The following is a 16,462-nucleotide window of genomic DNA, read 5'->3' on the forward strand; positions in this document are numbered from 1 at the left end:
CGACCTCTCCATCAACGAGCTGTTTTCCCCCACTGGACTGCCGCTGACTGGATGTGTTTTTGTTTGTTGCACCGTTCTTGGTAATCCCTAGACGCTGCCGTGCATGAAAAGCCCAGGAGGCCGTTTCTGATATACTGGAACCAGCGTCGACGATCATAACGCACTCAAAGTCGCGTAGGTCACTTGTTTTGTCTAACGGTCAAACGAAGAGTAACTGAATGCCTTTATATAGCAAGCCATGGCCACGTGACTCACTGTTTGTAGGAGCGATCCATATTCGTGAATGGGGTGGTGTACCTAATAAACTGTCTAGTTTAGTGTATTGTCCATTGACATGGAAATTCATTTTGTGAAGTCAGCGTATGAATACACAAACGCGTTACAGTACATTATCAGTACAGTTTCAATAGCTGAACACTGTATACTGGAAACACTTGGTTAGTTATTTTAACTAAGACAACCAATCTTTGTTAAACATAAATACCTAACTTGGTTTTGCATGGATTCCAAGACACGAAATCCTGCTTAAGGTTAAAGTCTGCTTGAAAGAGCCGCTAAGCTGCTAAACATTAACCATCAAGCTAATGAAGTTAGTCCCAGATGAGTTGAAGCCTGCTTGACAGAGATGCTAAGCTGCTAGCCATCAATTTAACGAAGTTAGTCCCAGATGAGTTGAAGCCTGCTTGACAGAGATGCAAAGCTGCTAAACATTAGCCATCAAGCTAACAAAGTTAGTCTCAGATGAGTTGAAGCCTGCTTGACAGAGATGCTAAGCTGCTAAACGTTAGCCATCAAGCTAACGAAGTTAGTCCCAGATGAGTTGAAGCCTGCTTGACAGAGATGCTAAGCTGCTAAATGTTAGCCATCAAGCTAACGAAGTTAGTCCCAGATTATTCAGATTATTCTGGAGAGTTAAATGAACGGTTCCAGCGCTGTAGGAGCTGTATCTACTACGCTTTGTTTTTGGGACAAACTGGATCACTCAGAGGTCTAATTCGACAATTATTTTCTTGCTGAGGATTATAGGCTTCAGGTGGCTTCCTTGATCACGCAGGCTACATAAGAAACTGGGGGAAACGCAGAGTGGCATGTTTACCTTTTCTACGACGTTGGCTGGACGGCGTTCACGTGGTAGATGCATCTCCATCTTGTCGTTTATCGTTGTCCGACTTACCTTGTTGTTGTCCGGAGTTTGTTCGCCAGGGGAGCCATCTCCTGCCTCTCCTCCCCCCATCTGATAGTGGAGTCGAAGGAGCACAGGAAGAGGTGCATGACAATCAACAATGGTCGCATGTCACGAGCCGTGGAAGCCGAAGACAGCGGCCTGACGCAAAACAGCCTACACTCCCAACGAGAGGCCCAGAGAGGATACAAACTGTTTCTCCGCCCTTGGAGCCTGATCTTCCTGACGTTCGTCGCTGCAAATGTTGCACTTGACACATTTATAAAATTGCTTATGAATAAATAATATTTATATTTATATATATCTGCACTATTAAGACAATGACTATAAAAACGTTTTTTTGTGGATTGATAAGGAATTGAAAAATGATATGGTTGGGATGAGGCAAAAGGGAATAGCAAATAAGTGTGGCTGCACAACCGATTGGCAAACGTATTGCAAATTGAGAAATCATGTGACTAAACTGAATAAAAAGAAGCAGCTACACTAAGAAACATGAATGACATTAAGAACGATACTAAACGATACACTTTTTGAGGGGGGGGGGGGGGGCAAACTCAGCTCCATCATTCATTGAATCAGATGGCTCATTACAAAACCCGACTGATATTGCCAACTACTTTAATGATTTTATTTTTTTTTATTGGCAAGATTAGCAAACGCTGACACTACACATCCAAGTATATCTGACCAAATTATGAAAGGCAAGTATTGTAATTTTTGAATTCCGTAAAGTGAAGAGATGAACAAATTACTGATGTCTATCAACAATGACAAACCACCGGGATCTGACAACTTGGATGGAAAATTACTGAGGATAATAGTGGACGAAGTGTGTGCTATGGCTTTACACCTCCTGCTATATTGTGGATAAATAGTTACCTGTCTAACAGACCACAGAGGGTGTTCTTTAATGGAGGCGTCTCCAATATATTCCAGGTAGAATCAGGAATTCCCCAGGGCAGCTGTCTGGGCCCCTTACTTTTTTCAATCTTTACTAACGACGTGCCACTGGTGTCAGGTGCGTGAATGAGGACCCAAAAGCGAATTAACAAAACAGAGTTTCTTTAATGCCGAAACACACGTAGGCTCAGATGGACAGGCAGATTCCGACAGGACAGGACAAGGTTAGATGAACAGGCAGATTCCGACAGGACAGGACAAGGTTGCAGCAAACACGACGATAGTCTGGTTCAGGCATGAGTAACACAAACGAGAATCCGACAAAGACAGAAGCAGAAACAGAGAGAGATATAGAGACCTAATCAGAGGGAAAAAAGGGAACAGGTGGGAAAAGGGGTGAACGAGGTAGTTAGAGAAGACAAGGAACAGCTGGGGGAAAGAGGGGAAGAAAAGGTAACCTAATACGACCAGCAGAGGGAGACAGGGTGAAGAGAAAGAACAGGAACAGGACACAACATGACAATACATGACAGTACCCCCCCACTCACCGAGCGCCTCCTGGCGCACTCGAGGAGGAAACCTGGCGGCAACGGAGGAAATCATCGATCAGCGAACGGTCCAGCACGTCCCGAGAGGGAACCCAACTCCTTTCCTCAGGACCGTACCCCTCCCAATCCACTAGGTACTGGTGACCACGGCCCCGAGGACGCATGTCCAAAATCTTACGGACCCTGTAGATAGGTGCGCCCTCGACAAGGATGGGGGGGGGGGGGGAGACGAGCGGGGGCGCGAAGAACGGGCTTAACACAGGAGACATGGAAGACCGGGTGGACGCGACGAAGATATCGCGGAAGAAGAAGTCGCACTGCGACAGGATTAATGATCTGAGAAATACGGAACGGACCAATGAACCGTGGGGTCAACTTGCGAGAAGCTGTCTTAAGGGGAAGGTTCTGAGTGGAGAGCCAAACTCTCTGACCGCGACAATATCTAGGACTCTTAGTTCTACGCTTATTAGCAGCTCTCACAGTCTGCGCCCTATAACGGCAAAGTGCAGACCTGACCCTCTTCCAGGTGCGCTCGCAACGTTGGACAAAAGCCTGAGCGGAGGGGACGCTGGACTCGGCGAACTGAGATGAGAACAGCGGAGGCTGGTACCCGAGGCTACTCTGAAAAGGAGATAGCCCGGTCGCAGACGAAGGAAGCGAGTTGTGGGCGTATTCTGCCCAGGGGAGCTGTTCTGACCAAGACGCAGGGTTGCGAAAAGAAAGACTGCGTAAGATGCGACCAATAGTCTGATTGGCCCGTTCTGCTTGACCGTTAGACTGGGGGTGAAAGCCGGAAGAGAGACTGACGGAAGCCCCAATCAAACGGCAAAACTCCCTCCAAAATTGAGACGTGAATTGCGGACCTCTGTCCGAAACGACGTCTGACGGAAGGCCATGAATTCTGAAAACATTCTCGATGATGATTTGTGCCGTCTCTTTAGCAGAAGGAAGCTTAGCAAGGGGAATAAAATGAGCCGCCTTAGAGAACCTATCGACAACCGTAAGAATAACAGTCTTCCCCGCTGACGAAGGCAGTCCGGTGACAAAATCTAAGGCGATGTGAGACCACGGTCGAGAGGGAATGGGAAGCGGCCTGAGACGGCCGGCAGGAGGGGAGTTACCGGACTTAGTCTGCGCGCAGACCGAACAAGCAGCCACAAAACGACGCGTGTCATGCTCCCGGGTGGGCCACCAAAAACGCTGGCGAATGGAAGCAAGCGTACCCCGAACGCCAGGGTGGCCGGCTATCTTGGCAGAGTGAGCCCACTGAAGAACGGCCAGACGAGTAGGAACGGGAACGAAAAGAAGGTTCCTAGGACAAGCGTGCGGCGACGGAGTGTGAGTGAGTGCTTGCTTTACCTGCCTCTCAATTCCCCAGACAGTCAACCCGACAACACGCCCCTCAGGGAGAATCCCCTCGGGGTCAGTGGAGGCTACTGAAGAACTGAAGAGACGAGATAAAGCATCAGGCTTGGTGTTCTTAGAGCCCGGACGATAAGAAATCACGAACTCGAAACGAGCGAAAAACAGCGCCCAGCGCGCCTGACGCGCATTAAGTCGTTTGGCAGAACGGATGTACTCAAGGTTCCTATGGTCAGTCCAAACGACAAAAGGAACGGTCGCCCCCTCCAACCACTGTCGCCATTCGCCTAGGGCTAAGCGGATGGCGAGCAGTTCGCGGTTTCCCACATCATAGTTACGTTCCGACGGCGACAGGCGATGAGAAAAATACGCGCAAGGGTGGACCTTGTCGTCAGAGAGGGAGCGCTGAGAAAGAATGGCTCCCACGCCCACCTCTGACGCGTCAACCTCGACAACGAACTGTCTAGAGACGTCAGGTGTAACAAGGATAGGTGCGGATGTAAAACGATTCTTGAGGAGATCAAAAGCTCCCTGGGCGGAAACGGACCACTTAAAGCACGTCTTGACAGAAGTAAGGGCTGTGAGAGGAGCTGCCACCTGACCGAAATTACGGATGAAACGACGATAGAAGTTCGCGAAGCCGAGAAAGCGCTGCAGCTCGACGCGTGACTTAGGGACGGGCCAATCAATGACAGCTTGGACCTTAGCGGGATCCATCTTAATGCCTTCAGCGGAAATAACAGAACCGAGAAATGTGACGGAGGAGGCATGAAAAGTGCACTTCTCAGCCTTCACAAAAAGACAATTCTCTAAAAGGCGCTGGAGGACACGTCGAACGTGCTGAACATGAATCTGGAGTGACGGTGAAAAAATCAGGATATCGTCAAGGTAAACGAAAACAAAGATGTTCAGCATGTCTCTCAGGACATCATTGACTAATGCCTGAAAGACAGCTGGAGCGTTAGCGAGGCCGAAAGGAAGAACCCGGTATTCAAAGTGCCCTAACGGAGTGTTAAACGCCGTCTTCCACTCGTCCCCCTCCCTGATGCGCACGAGATGGTAAGCGTTACGAAGGTCCAACTTAGTGAAAAACCTGGCTCCCTGCAGGATCTCGAAGGCTGAAGACATAAGAGGAAGCGGATAACGATTCTTCACTGTTATGTCATTCAGCCCTCGATAATCTATGCAGGGGCGCAGGGACCCGTCCTTCTTCTTAACAAAAAAAAAACCCCGCTCCGGCGGGAGAGGAGGAGGGGACTATGGTACCGGCGGCAAGAGCTACAGACAAATAATCTTCGAGAGCCTTACGTTCGGGAGCCGACAGAGAGTATAGTCTACCCCGGGGGGGAGTGGTTCCCGGAAGGAGATCAATACTACAATCATACGACCGGTGTGGAGGAAGAGAGGTGGCCCTGGACCGACTGAACACCGTGCGCAGATCGTGATATTCCTCCGGCACCCCTGTCAAATCACCAGGCTCCTCCTGTGAAGAAAAGACAGAGGAAACAGGAGGGATAGCAGACATTAAACATTTCACATGACAAGAGACGTTCCAGGAGAGGATAGAATTACTAGACCAATTAATAGAAGGATTATGACAAACTAGCCAGGGATGGCCCAAAACAACGAAAAATTAAAAAAGAAATGGTTTCGCTATGATTACCAGAGACAGTGAGGGTTAAAGGTAGCGTCTCACGCTGAATCCTGGGGAGAGGACTACCATCCAAGGCGAACAAGGCCGTGGGCTCCCTTAACTGTCTGAGAGGAATGTCATGTTCCCGAGCCCAGGTCTCGTCCATAAAACAGCCCTCCGCCCCAGAGTCTATCAAGGCACTGCAGGAAGCTGACGAACCGGTCCAGCGTAGATGGACCGACAAGGTAGTGCAGGATCTTGAAGGAGAGACAGGAGTAGTAGCGCTCACCAGTAGCCCTCCGCTTACTGATGAGCTCTGGCTTTTACTGGACATGAAGTGACAAAATGACCAGCGGAACCGCAATAGAGACAGAGGCGGTTGGTGATTCTCCGTTCCCTCTCTTTAGTCGAGATGCGGATACCTCCCAGCTGCATAGGCTCAGCACCCGAGCCGGCAGAGGAAGATGGTAGTGATGCGGAGAGGGGGGCAACGGAGAACGCGAGCTCCTTTCCACGAGCTCGGTGACGAAGATCAACCCGTCGCTCAATGCGAATAGCGAGTTCAATCAAGGAATCCACGCTGGAAGGAACCTCCCGGGAGAGAATCTCATCCTTTACCACTGCGCGGAGACCCTCCAGAAAACGAGCGAGCAAAGCCGGCTCATTCCAGCCACTGGAGGCAGCAAGAGTGCGAAACTCAATAGAGTAGTCTGTTATGGATCGATTACCTTGACATAGGGAAGACAGGACCCTGGAAGCCTCCTCCCCAAAAACAGATCGATCAAAAACCCGTATCATCTCCTCCTTAAAGTCCTGATACTGGTTAGTACACTCAGCCCTTGCCTCCCAGATTGCCGTGCCCCACTCACGAGCCCGTCCAGTAAGGAGAGATATGACGTAGGCGATACGAGCAGTGCTCCTGGAGTAAGTGTTGGGCTGGAGAGAAAACACAATATCACACTGGGTGAGGAACGAGCGGCATTCAGTGGGCTCCCCAGAGTAACACGGCGGGTTATTGATTCTGGGCTCCGGAGATTCGAAAGCCCTGGAAGTGGCCGGTGGATCGAGGCGGAGATGGTGAACCTGTTCTGTGAGGTTGGAGACTTGGGTGGCCAGGGTCTCAACGGCATGTCGAGCAGCAGACAATTCCTGCTCGTGTCTGCCTAGCATCGCTCCCTGGATCTCGACGGCTGAGTGGAGAGGATCCGAAGTCGCTGGGTCCATTCTTGGTCGGATTCTTCCGTCAGGTGCGTGAATGAGGACCCAAAAGCGAATTAACAAAACAGAGTTTCTTTAATGACGAAACACACGTAGGCTCAGATGGACAGGCAGATTCCGACAGGACAGGACAAGGTTAGATGAACAGGCAGATTCCGACAGGACAGGACAAGGTTGCAGCAAACACAACGATAGTCTGGTTCAGGCATGAGTAACACAAACGAGAATCCGACAAAGACAGAAGCAGAAACAGAGAGAGATATAGAGACCTAATCAGAGGGAAAAAAGGGAACAGGTGGGAAAAGGGGTGAACGAGGTAGTTAGAGAAGACAAGGAACAGCTGGGGGAAAGAGGGGAAGAAAAGGTAACCTAATACGACCAGCAGAGGGAGACAGGGTGAAGAGAAAGAACAGGAACAGGACACAACATGACAATACATGACAACTGGCTTTGGGTAAAGCCAGTGTGTCTATGTATGCGGATCACTCAACACTATACAAGTCAGCTACTACAGCTACTGAAATGACTGCAACACTTAACAAAGAGCTGCTGTTTCAGAATGAGTGGCAAGGAATAAGTTGTAAATTATGTCTGAGTGTTGGAGTGTACCCCTGGCTATCTGTAAATGATGTCTGAGTGTTCCCCTGGCTATCTGTAAATAATGTCTGAGTGTTCCCCTGGCTATCTGTAAATAATGTCTGAGTGTTCCCCTGGCTATCTGCATGCAGTCTCTCAATTTGGAGTTGGTCAAATTTTGTGAATTCTTGGTTGGTGAGCGGACCCCAGACATCACAACCATAAAGGGCAATGCGTTCTAAACTCAGCAAAAAAAGAAACATCCATTTTTCAGGACCCTGTTTTTCAAAGATAAAACGTAAAAATCCCCAAAACTTCACAGGTCTTCATTGTAAAAGTGTTTAAACACTGTTTCCCATGCTTGTTCAATGAACCATTAATAGTTAATGAACATGCACCTGTGGAACAGTCGTTAAGACACTAACAGCTTACAGACGGTAGGCAATTAAGGTCACAGTTATGAAAACTTAGGACACTAAAGAGGCCTTTCTACTGACTCTGAAAAACACCAAAAGAAAGATGCCCAGGGTCCCTGCTCATCTGCGTGATCGTACCTTAGGCATGCTGCAAGGAGGCATGAGGACTGCAGATGTGGTCGGGGATATAAATTGCAATGTCCGTACTGTGAGTCGCCTAAGACAGCGCTACAGGGAGACAGGACGGACAGCTAATTGTCCTCGCAGTGGCAGCCCAAGTTACACCAGGAATGCACAATCCCTCCATCAGTGCTCAGACTGTCCGCAATAGGCTCAGAGAGGCTGGACTTTTGGCTTGTAGGCCTGTTGTAAAAGCCAGGTCCTCACCAGACATCACCGGCAACAACGTCGCCTATGGGCACAAACCCACCATCGCTGGACCAGACAGGACTGGCAAAAAGTGCTCTTCTCTGACGAGTCGTGGTTTTGTCTCACCAGGGGTGATGGTCGGATTTGGGTTTATCGTCGAAGGAATGAGCGTTACACCGAGGCCTGTACTCTGGAGCGGGATCAATTTGGAGGTGGAGGGTCCGTCATGGTCTGGAGCTGTGTGTCACAGCATCATCGGACTGAGCTTGTTGTCATTGCAGGCAATCTCAACGCTATGCATTACAGGGAAGGTACCCTTCCTGCAGGCTCATCCTGACATGACCCTCCAGCATGACAATGCCAACAGCCAGACTGCTAGTTCTGTGCATGATTTTCTGCAAGACAGGAATGTCGCTGTTCTGCCATGGCCAGTGAAGAGCCCGGATCTCAATCCCATTGAGCACGCCTGGGACTGTTGAATCGGAGGGTGAGGGCTAGGGCCATTCCCCCCAGAAATGTCCGGGAACTTGCAAGTGCCTTGGTGGACGAGTGGGGTAACATCTCACAGCAAGAACTGGCAAATCTGGTGCAGTCCATGAGGAGGAGATGCACTGCAGTACTTAATGCAGCTGGTGGCCACACAAAATACTGACTGTTACTTTTGATTTTGACCCCCCCCCCCCCATTATTCAATTTTTCTTAGTCACATGTCTGTGGAACTTGTTCAGTGTATCTTGAATCTTATGTTCATACAAATATTTACACGTTAAGTTTTCTGAAAATAAACTCAGTTGACAGTGAGAGGACGTTTATTTTTTTGCTGAGTTTATAAGTGATTCAAGTATTTTTCCAGATCCTAATTGGCATGTCAAATTTTATGTTCCTTTTGATGGCACAGAAGGCCCTTCTTGCCTTGTTTTTCAGCTCGTTCACAGTTTTGTGGAAGTTACCTGTGGCTCTAATGTTTAGGCCGAGGTATGTATCGTTTTTTTGTGTGCTAGATCTAGGGCAATGGTGTCTAGATATAATTTGTATTCGTGGTCCTAGCAACTGGACCTATTTTGGAACACCATTATTTTTTGTCTTACTGAGATTTACTGTCAGGGTCCAGGTCTGACAATCTGTGCAGAATATCTAGGTGCTGCTGTAGGCCCTCCTTGGTTGGGGACAGAAGCACCAGATCATCAGCAAACAGTAGACAGTTGATTTCAGGTTCTAGTAGAGTGAGGCCGGGTGCAGCAGAATGTTCTCGTGTCTTTCTCCAATTTGTGTCGTGGAAATATTAGGCCAGTAAGATACCGGAGCCTGTGAGTTCAAATAGACTTTATTACAAAGTAACAAGCCGAGCCGAGTCCATAGGGATCAACTGTCTTCCTCGTGCCTCGGCACACTCCTTTTATACAGTTTTCATTCTTACGTCACATAGTAACTCCTCTTTATGTTAATGATTCATCCCCTTTGTTAGCCACCTTCTTTTTTTTTTTCTTTTTTGCCTTTCACTCATTTTAGCATAGTTTCCATTTTCTTATTGGCACAGACATTAGGGCATAGATTATATTGGTGGCGTAACCATAGCAACGATACGAAAATAAACAGGCGCGCACTCCTAATGCGCGTGGATGTCTAAATGTGTTTTACAGGGTCGATTTAATAGCTTCGGAGTGCACGTCTAATGACCCTCACGGGACTAATGACTTATTGTAATGGCTTTCCTCTCTTAATGACCTAGGCCCAGACATAATGGTCAAGCCTATATTAATTCTGCTTACTACTCTAAAATACATAAAACACGTACTGAAAAATCCCCAATTTGTGTTAATATAAATGTTGAAGAGGATAGGGGTTAAGCTGCATCCCTGTCTCACCCCACTTGATGTTTGTGTGGATTTTATAAATGTTGTATGTTTTTCCCCCCAACACAACTTTAATCAATTTGTTTAGCAGACCCTTGTGCCAAATTGAGTCAAAGCTTTTGTTTTGTTTTGTTTGTCGTACGGTCATTTTGGTAAAAAAAAAGACCATTTGACATTTACTCAGTACATTGTTTTCACTGAGGAAATGTTCAATTCTGCTGTTAATGCAGAGGATTTCCCCAAGGTTGCTGTTGACACATCCCACATTTGTCTCCACTTTTGTGGATTGGGGTGATCAATCCTTGGTTACAAATATAACAGAGCTGAGGTTGATTTTAAAGAGTTTAAGCCAATTTGAAATTTGTTGTCTGTATATTTGATCATTTCATTGAGGATACCATCAACACCACAGGCCTTTTTGGGTTGGGGGATTTGTATTTTGTCCTGTAGTTCATTCAATGTAATTGGAGAATCCAGTGGGTTCTGGTCATCTTTAATAGTTGATTCCAAGATTTATATTTGATCATGTCTATGTTTTTGCTGTTTGTTCTTTCTTATAGAGCCAAAAAGATTGGAGAAGTGGTTTATCCATACATCTCCATTTTGGATAGATAACTCTTCGTGTTGTTGTTTGTTTAGTGTTTTCAAATTTTCCCAGATGTCAGATCTCCTCAAGGAGATGTGGGTGTAGAGTCAGGCGCAGGAGAACCGAGTTCCAAAGAAAGGGTGTTTATTTTAACAAGCTCAAAAGAAAATCCAACATGACTCAGGGCCACAGTAAAATACACTGGATTCCCACAGACACAGTCCAGGGAAACCCCCCCGTAGAACATGAACAAAATAAAACGCACCCCAACCTCACTGACAGTTCAATGAGAATAATCCCGCACAAAACCCCAAAGGAAATGTCAAATTAAATAACCCCCCTAATTAACCAAAGTGAAACCAGGTGACACAAAACAGACGTAGCTAGTAGGCCGGCGACGACGACCGCCGATCCCTGCCCTGAACAGGAAGAGGAGCCACCTTCGGTGGCAGCTAGTAGGCCGGCGACAACGACCGCCGAGCACCGCCGGAACAGGAAGAGGAGCCACCTTCGGTGGCAGCTAGTAGACGACGACCGCCGAGCGCTGCCCGAACAGGAAGAGGAGCCACCTTCGGTGGCAGCTAGTAGGCCGGCGACGACGACCGCCGAGCGCTGCCCAAACAGGAAGAGGAGCCACCTTCGGTGGCAGCTAGTAGGCCGGCGACGACGACCGCCGAGCGCTGCCCGAACAGGAAGAGAAGCCACCTTCGGTGGCAGCTAGTAGACGACGACCGCCGGGCGCTGCCCGAACAGGAAGAGGAGCCACCTTCGGTGGCAGCTAGTAGACGACGACAGCCGAGCGCTGCCCGAACAGGAAGAGGAGCCACCTTCGGTGGAAGTCGTGACACCAGAAGTGGTTAGATTATATGGATTCTTCCATTTCATTGAGCTGTTTATTTTTACCCAAGTGTATTTCTGTATTGTTTTGTTTGATTCACCATAGTGAAGTCGTAGGCTCAGGTTTCCTGGGTCTCTATGTTTGTGGTTGGATAGATTTCTCCATTTCTTTCTTAGATCTTTGCATTCTTCATCAAACCATTTTTCATTGTTGTTAATTGTCTTAGGTTGTCTGCTTGACATTTTTAGGTTTGATAGCTGAGAGGTCAAATATACTGTTTAGGTTTTCTACTGCGAGGTTCACACCTTCACTATTACAGTGGAACATTTTGTCCAGGAAGTTGTCTAAAAGGGATTGAATTTGTTGTTGCCTAATTGTTTTTTGGTAGATGTCCACACTACATTCCTTCCATCTATAGTGTTTCTTACTCAGTTCCTTTGGCTTTGATGTCTCATGATTGAGCATAGCTCTGTTTAAGTAGACTGATCTAATAGGGGTGTCAGTGGGCTGACTGTGAACGCTCTGAGAGACTCTGGGTTGAGGTCAGTGATATAACGTAGTCTACAGTAGTCTACAGTACTACTCCCAAGAGATGAGCTATAGGTGTACCTACCATAGGAGTCCCCTCGAAGCCTACCATTGACTATGTACTGACCCAGTGTGCGACAGAACTGCAGGAGTTGGGACCTGTTTTTGTTGGTTGTTTTGTCATTGTTGTGCCTGGGGGGTCATATGGGGGAGGGAATGCTGTCACCTCCAGGTATGTGTTTGTCCCCCTGTGTGCTGAGGGTGTCAGGTTCTTGTCCCGTTCTGGCATTTAGGTCACCACAGACTAGTAAATGTCCCTGGGCCTGGAATGATTGATTTCCCCCTCCAGGATAGAGATGCTGTCTTCATTAAAGTCTGGGGATTGTAGTGGGGGGGATATACTGTAGGTAGCACACAGGAAGACTCTTTCTCCCTGTCCCTCTGACACACAGACTCCCTTCTCTCTCTTTCTCCCTGTCCCTCTGACACAGACTCCCTTCTCTCTCTTTCTCCCTGTCCCTCTGACACAGACTCCCTTCTCTCTCTTTCTCCCTGTCCCTCTGACACAGACTCCCTTCTCTCTCTTTCTCCCTGTCCCTCTGACACACAGACTCCCTTCTCTCTCTTTCTCCCTGTCCCTCTGACACAGACTCCCTTCTCTCTCTTTCTCCCTGTCCCTCTGACACAGACTCCCTTCTCTCTCTTTCTCCCTGACCCTCTGACACAGACTCCCTTCTCTCTCTTTCTCCCTGTCCCTCTGACACAGACTCCCTTCTCTCTCTTTCTCCCTGTCCCTCTGACAGACTCCCTTCTCTCTCTTTCTCCCTGTCCCTCTGACAGACTCCCTTCTCTCTCTTTCTCCCTGTCCCTCTGACACAGACTCCCTTCTCTCTCTTTCTCCCTGTCCCTCTGACAGACTCCCTTCTCTCTCTCCCTTTTTCTCTCCTTCTCCATTCCTCCACACAACAAGAGCCAGTCCAGACTTGGACCACCTCCAGTCTCTTTGTCCTCCACTAACGCCTCGTCTCTCTTGTGTGCTGTCATTGGTACATCATATATGATGTCCTAATCCTTCAGTAATAATGAGATTCTACATTACATCATAACAGCTCAGCAGTATTTCTCCTGGGTTCCTTGAGTTTATATTCTCTTTTTTTTTGAGCAGGCCAGGCATGCTTCCATGGGAACCAAAAGTGAGCAAGCTTCGGGCCTGAAACTCCGCTCTCTTTTAGGGATGGTTTCTTATTTCAGGACTGTATAATACTAAACACAGCAGTGAGTTAGTCATGGGTTGGTTGTTCAGAGTGATAACCGTAACCCTGAGTCTATTCTAGTCTCCATTCAGAGTGATACCCCTGAGTCTATTCTAATCTCCATTCATAGTGATAACCCTGAGTCTATTCTAATCTCCATTCAGAGTGATAACCCTGAGTCTATTCTAGTCTCCATTCAGAGTGATAACCCGGAGTCTATTCTAGTCTCCATTCAGAGTGATAACCCTGAGTCTATTCTAGTCTCCATTCCTGATAACCCTGAGTATATTCTAGTCTCCATTCCTGATAACCCTGAGTCTATTCTAATCTCCATTCCTGATAACCCTGAGTCTATTCTCATCTCCATTCAGTGTGATAACCCTGAGTCTATTCTAGTCTCCATTCCTGATAACCCTGAGTCTATTCTAATCTCCATTCCTGATAACCCTGAGTCTATTATAGTCTCAATTCAGAGTGATAACCCTGAGTCTATTCTAGTCTCCATTCCTGATAACCCTGAGTCTATTCTAGTCTCCATTCCTGATAACCCTGAGTCTATTCTAGTCTCCATTCAGAGTGATAACCCTGAGTCTATTCTAGTCTCCATTCAGAGTGATAACCCTGAGTCTATTCTAGTATCCATTCCTGATAACCCTGAGTCTATTCTAGTCTCCATTCCTGATAACCCTGAGTCTATTCTAGTCTCCATTCAGAGTGAAAACCCTGAGTCTATTCTAGTCTCCATTCAGAGTGATAACCCTGAGTCTATTCTAGTCTCCATTCCTGATAACCCTGAGTCTATTCTAGTCTCCATTCAGAGTGATAACCCTGAGTCTATTCTAGTCTCCATTCCTGATAAACCTGAGTCTATTCTAGTCTCCATTCCTGATAAACCTGAGTCTATTCTAGTCTCCATTCCTGCTCATACTATTGTCTTACTTATTCCCTCTTATGTGATGTGAGTTTTTATCTAGGATGTCATACTGAGATGTTTCTGTATAAAGACATTACTTGGACCCAGTGAGATCCCTCGTCACTTCCTGTTCAAGCCAGCCTGAGTCTTAGATCTGTCATGTTGTCGTTGTCACGCGTGAAGTTGGTAAGACAGCACAAATGTACTGGACAAACATAGAAACAAATGTACTGGACAAACATAGAAACAAATGTACTGGACAAACATAGAACCAAATGTACCGGACAAACAGAACCAAATGTACTGGACAAACAGAACCAAATGTACTGGACAAACAGAACCAAATGTACTGGACAAACATAGAACCAAATGTACTGGACAAACATAGAACCAAATGTACTGGACAAACATAGAACCAAATGTACTGGACAAACATAGAACCAAATGTACTGGACAAACAGAACCAAATGTACTGGACAAACATAGAAACAAATGTACTGGACAAACATAGAAACAAATGTACTGGACAAACATAGAAACAAATGTACTGGACAAACATAGAAACAAATGTACTGGACAAACAGAAACAAATGTACTGGACAAACAGAACCAAATGTACTGGACAAACATGGAACCAAATGTACTGGACAAACATAGAACCAAATGTACTGGACAAACAGAACCAAATGTACTGGACAAACAGAACCAAATGTACTGGACAAACAGAACCAAATGTACTGGACAAACAGAACCAAATGTACTGGACAAACAGAACCAAATGTACTGGACAAACATAGAACCAAATGTACTGGACAAACATAGAAACAAATGTACTGGACAAACATAGAAACAAATGTACTGGACAAACAGAACCAAATGTACTGGACAAACAGAACCAAATGTACTGGACAAACAGAACCAAATGCACTGGACAAACAGAACCAAATGTACTGGACAAACATAGAACCAAATGTACTGGACAAACATAGAACCAAATGTACTGGACAAACATAGAACCAAATGTACTGGACAAACAGAACCAAATGTACTGGACAAACAGAACCAAATGTACTGGACAAACAGAACCAAATGTACTGGACAAACAGAACCAAATGTACTGGACAAACAGAACCAAATGTACTGGACAAACATAGAAACAAATGTACTGGACAAACATAGAAACAAATGTACTGGACAAACATAGAAACAAATGTACTGGACAAACATAGAAACAAATGTACTGGACAAACAGAACCAAATGTACTGGACAAACAGAACCAAATGTACTGGACAAACAGAACCAAATGTACTGGACAAACAGAACCAAATGTACTGGACAAACATAGAAACAAATGTACTGGACAAACATAGAAACAAATGTACTGGACAAACATAGAAACAAATGTACTGGACAAACATAGAAACAAATGTACTGGACAAACATAGAAACAAATGTACTGGACAAACATAGAAACAAATGTACTGGACAAACAGAACCAAATGTACTGGACAAACATAGAACCAAATGTACTGGACAAACAGAACCAAATGTACTGGACAAACAGTACCAAATGTACTGGACAAACAGAACCAAATGTACTGGACAAACATAGAACCAAATGTACTGGACAAACATAGAAACAAATGTACTGGACAAACATAGAAACAAATGTGCTGGACAAACAGAAACAAATGTACTGGACAAACAGAACCAAATGTACTGGACAAACAGAACCAAATGTACTGGACAAACAGAACCAAATGTACTGGACAAACAGAACCAAATGTACTGGACAAACATAGAACCAAATGTACTGGACAAACATAGAACCAAATGTACTGGACAAACATAGAAACAAATGTACTGGACAAACATAGAAACAAATGTACTGGACAAACATAGAAACAAATGTACTGGACAAACATAGAAACAAATGTACTGGACAAACAGAAACAAATGTACTGGACAAACAGAACCAAATGTACTGGACAAACAGAACCAAATGTACTGGACAAACAGAACCAAATGTACTGGACAAACATAGAACCAAATGTACTGGACAAACAGAACCAAATGTACTGGACAAACAGAACCAAATGTACTGGACAAACAGAACCAAATGTACTGGACAAACAGAACCAAATGTACTGGACAAACAGAACCAAATGTACTGGACAAACAGAACCAAATGTACAGGACAAACATAGAAACAAATGTACATGACAAACATAGAAACAAATGTACAGGACAAACATAGAAACAAATGTACTGGACAATGAGTA

The 16,462-nt window shown here is 46.1% G+C and overlaps 1 protein-coding gene across 5 annotated transcripts in view; it reads left to right on the forward strand.

Annotated features, from left to right (window-relative positions):
- Positions 1 to 16,462, forward strand: part of slx4ip (SLX4 interacting protein) — a 124,623-nt gene that overhangs the window by 99,431 nt on the left and 8,730 nt on the right. The window lies entirely within an intron of this gene.

Source organism: Oncorhynchus mykiss, chromosome 16 (genome assembly GCF_057628025.1).
Source record: "Oncorhynchus mykiss isolate SJ-2025 chromosome 16, ASM5762802v1, whole genome shotgun sequence".
Taxonomy (NCBI): domain Eukaryota; kingdom Metazoa; phylum Chordata; class Actinopteri; order Salmoniformes; family Salmonidae; genus Oncorhynchus; species Oncorhynchus mykiss.